The sequence below is a fragment of the Pteronotus mesoamericanus genome, unplaced genomic scaffold (assembly GCF_021234165.1).
Source record: "Pteronotus mesoamericanus isolate MK-2021 breed Mesoamerican mustached bat unplaced genomic scaffold, CSHL_Meso_final scaffold_232, whole genome shotgun sequence".
NCBI lineage: Eukaryota > Metazoa > Chordata > Mammalia > Chiroptera > Mormoopidae > Pteronotus > Pteronotus mesoamericanus.
In genome coordinates this window covers 7,351,700-7,356,465 of record NW_026555311.1, presented here as the reverse complement: position 1 = coordinate 7,356,465, position 4,766 = coordinate 7,351,700, and positions in this window count along the sequence as shown.

Below are 4,766 nucleotides of genomic sequence, written 5' to 3'. Positions count from 1 at the left end.
CACCTAAATAGTGCAGAATCCTCCCCTTACATGACAAATCTTGGTCTCTTTGGGGCTGATAAACTCTGCTGGCCTCTTCCTGAGGACCCCCAGAGACCCTACCCCAAAACAAAGATGTGCGTGTACCCAAAGGGCAGCAGCTAGACTTGCTATACCCAAGAACTCTTGATAAGTGGCACCAGCAAAAGGATGGGGCTGTACCATTCATCATTCTGCATTCCCACCAACAAACAGTATACCAGGGTTCCCTTTTGTCCACATTCACACCAGCATTTGTTGTTTATTGATTTGTTGATAATAGACATTCTGACAGGTGTAAGATGATATCTCATTGTGATTTTAATTTGCATTCCTCTAATGATTAGTGATGTTGAGCAATTTTTTTCATGTTATTATTTCTACCTTTTTAATGCTCTACTCAAAGATTGAAAATTACATATGTGGCTTGCATCATATTTCTATTTTATAATGTTGCCTTAGAGCAGTAATTTTCAACCTTTTTCATCTCAAGGCACACATAAACAAATTACTAAATTTTGAAGCCCACCAAAAAATATATTTTTTCTAATCTGACCAAAAAAATAGATATGATTTTGATTCATTCATATCATATGGCTACTGCTGTGTTGGCTGTAGTCATTCTTTTTACATTTGACAATCTAAAGGAAAAGAGTCCAGTGCCCCTGACTAATATGCGGGTATTTCATGTTTTAAAAATTCTCATAGTACACTGGTTTAAAATTGATGCCTTGGAGAAATGGATTTAAAAGGTTAGCCCATGATGGTTAGCAATGTTGGTTAAGATAGTGTCTTTGCGGCAATATTGATTGCTTTGCATGAGGTGCAGCTAGAAAGAAAATTCATATATAAGAAGGCAGTAGAAAGCCATGCCTCAGGCAACAATCTAATTAAGGCCTCTAGACTGTTCCATTAATGAAAGTTGGCATTTGGCACAGGAAAACTATTCATTTAGGACATTGGAGTAGATAAAGTTAAGTTTATTGTAGACTGAGAGTCTATAAGGTAATTCATGAACAAAAGCAAAAACAGGCACCCTGTGCCACAGAATGGAAGACTGTCTATTTATTCTTTATTCCATGAATCATACCAGTGGGAAGTTGAATTCTAAAGGAGGTACGGAGCAATCGGAGCCTAGTCACTGTGAAGTGTCGCTCAGATGACAACCCGGACACTTGCACAGTCATGAGCCTGTGCCTACCACAGAGCCTGACATATAGTAGGTGTTCAAGTAATAATTGTGGGATGAGCAAATGATTGAATTAGCACCAAAAGAGGTCAACGAAGAGCCAGGAAAACTGTTAGGTTTCATGGTGAATTAGCATAGGTTAAGTATGAAATGAGTTTAACCTCCCGAGTCCTTTATTTCTGATTCTTAGAAGAGCTGCTGTGTTGTGAGCCCAGGTTGAAAAGTATATATATATATCCTGACTCTAGTTATACTTGGGCAAAGGTAATTCAAGTTTTTAGATCTCTCATTCACTCTTCAAACTACTTTGTTGTTTTAAGTTTGAGTTTTGGTTTGGTTTTTTTGGTTGTTGTTGTTTAGTTTTGCTTAGTGTTACTTCACTTATCTTTGAGATCCAACACCTGAACTAAGATGTTTAATGGTCAGCAATCTGAACAGGAATTCTTTAATAAAACTTAACTTAGCCACAGTACAATTTACCTGGCTATCTTGAAATATCCAGGAACCAGGATGTAATCAATTAGTACGTTAAAGCATTGATATGGAAGTCTCAAAGTCCATGTCTTTGAGACCATGCACTTAACTCATAGAAGGAAGTTTGATATTCAGATTTATCTGCTGGTAAAAATTAAAATTGAAATTAATAGTTTTTGAGCATTTACTATACCTAGAAATTTATTCTATGAAAGAGATATTATTTTCACTCCTGTTCTACAGATGAGGTAACAGAAGATAGAAAAGATTAGACTCAAATTCATGAGTCTGATCCCAAATCCAGGAAGTAGTTGTGAGACTGCTACTCTGTAGCAGATGAGCAGAACCACTGGACACACAAGCAATGGAGAGGAAGTGGTAGCTAATGACCTGATGAATAACGTATGGCCTCTGCCTTTAAGTCTGGTCAGGTAAACATATAATTGCAATACAATGAGAGTTATTGCTGCAATAGAGACACAAAGTAAAAATTGAACTCATAAAACAGCCTATCCAAACCAAATTTGGGGGTGGGTAATGTCGGAAGTTGTTTCTTAATAAATGTGGCACTTGGATCTGTGACTTGAGAGACAATGATTCAGGTAAGAATGGTAAGAGATGGTTATTCCAGGCAAACAAAAACACTGGCAAAAAAAAGTTCATGGCATATTCAAGAACTACAAAGGAGTGGAAATATTTGTGCGAGGAGAGAGGCAGTTAGAGAAAAGGCTGGAGAGATGGGCCAAAGTCAAGTTGTGGTGGATTCACATATTAAACTATATGTGATAGAATAAAGGAGCCACAGAAGCATTTAAAGAAAGTTACACGATTAGACTGCATTTTTGAAAGATCACTGGTTTCAGTGTGAGAAATAGAGAAAGAAGGGAAGATAAGAAGGCATGGAGATTACAGAAGCTATGGTCACAACCTTGGTGAGAAATTGAAGAGCTTAATCAGGACTATGACAAGAGATGTAGAGATGTTAGTGGATATGAATGCTACTAAGCAGGTAGAATTCAAGATTTAGTGCTTATTTGGATACAGGTGATGAGGAAGAAAAAGGTGTCATGGATGATGCTAAGGTTTCACTTCTGGTATCTGAGTATATGGTGATACCCGTGACTAATATAAAGAACACAGTCTCAGAGAGGGAGCAATTTCTTACTTTCTGAATGTGAGGTACCTCAGTGGTATCCAAGAAGAGAAGACCTGTGGTCAGTTAGATCAGTAGTTCTGGAATACAGAAAATAGGTCTTGGCGAGAGATGCATAGATTTGGAGCTATTGCAAAGACAGAAAATGTCTAATGATTATCCAAAGAAGAAAATTAATCAGGAAGGATGCCTTGTCAACCAAAGGATTCTTTCTCCAGACGTTCTGGATGCATAAAAACAGCATCATTATAAACTGAATTATAATTTACAAAGTATTTATATAAATACTGATTCATTTGACTCACAATTCCTTGAGAAAAATAATGTGCTGTCATTCTCACATTACAGATTTGAAAACTTGGATTCAATTTAGTTAAGACACTTGCCAAAGGTCACCTAACTAATGGGTTGTGGAGTCAAATCCAAAACATAATTTTCAGACTCCAAGCTGGGGCCTCTTTTCATTAAACCAAATCACTATTGTTAATATTTGGTGCAAATCCCAAGTTAGAAAGAGTATGAATATTTATTTGAGTTGGTGGGGCTGAAACATGCAAATCAGCCTGTAATTTATCCACATCTAGCAAAATTTCAGTTTGGAGACCTCTAGATCAGTGCTGGAGACACCTGCCTAGACTTTTAACCTCTTCCACAAGCACCAACAATTAAAAGTGTATATGCAGTCAGTCTGCCTTTCAGTGAACAAATCAGCCTGGAAAAAACCCAAAATTATCAACCTCCCAGGCTCTGTGACATGAAAGCCTTCAGATTTTTTCTAACAAAGCCCACTTAAAGAATCTTGAGCCCTTGAGGCTAAAAACAAACGTGACATTCTGCTGCATTCGATAATTATTTGCTTCTCAGCATTTGTTTGCTATTATTTTCTGTGGCCCCTTTGTAGGATTTGTGTTGAGATTTCCCATATTGACAGACCAAAATGAATTCATTGTAAATTCCTTTAGTGAATGATTAATACCTTTCTGAATAAATTTCAAAATAGGGAAGGATAAAGATAGGCTTATAGAAAGTAGAGAAGTTGCATTCAATTAGTCATTTTTTTTCCATATGAAATTGAAAGCACAGCATACTAAAGCAGAGCTGTCTCAGGAAAAAACAAAAAAAAAGCCAGAAGTATCCTTTTGATTGCCTGGACTTTTACTCAAGAGAATACAGATGTGACTAGCACAACATTGCAAATGTATGAGGGAGGACCCAGCAAAAAACATATTTTATTTATAAAAAACTGTGTATTTATTCTTACATGTTTAAACTTCAGTTGCCTTCAAAGTACCCTCCATTTGATACAATACACCTATCAAGATGTTTTTCCACTGCTCAAAATATTTTTTGAACTCATCACTTTTGCTGCTCTTTAGTGCTTCTACCATTTTCTGTTTCACCTCTTCCACGTCAGCAAAACATTTCCTTTTGAGGATTATTTTCACCCAGCAAAACAACAAAATAAAAGTCATTTGAAGAGAAATCAGGTAATAGGGAGGGTGGGGCACAGGAATAAGGCCATTTTTAGTCAAAAACTGCTGAACACAGTGTGGCGTAGGCTGGTGCACTCATACGTCACCCATTATGAAATGGGCAAATGCACTGAAAAAGCCTTCAAAACAAATTCACTTAAGCTGAACGCAGCCTCTCACAACAGTGCCAGCTGGAACACTGAAACAGATGAGTTCCTAGACCACTCACCTAGTGGGGGAAGCTTATACTACAAGGGACGTACCTCCCAAAAAATAATTCTGGGGTTTTTTTTGGGTCCCCCTTCATATGAAGTCCCTGAATTTACCTTACCGGAAGGTGGGCCACAAAGTATTAAATAACTAACAAGTAATTTTTGTCAATTGTAATTAATATTCAGAAGCATCCAAATAACAACCTTAAACAACTAAGTATTGCACCTTGGCTGAGTAACATCTCCAT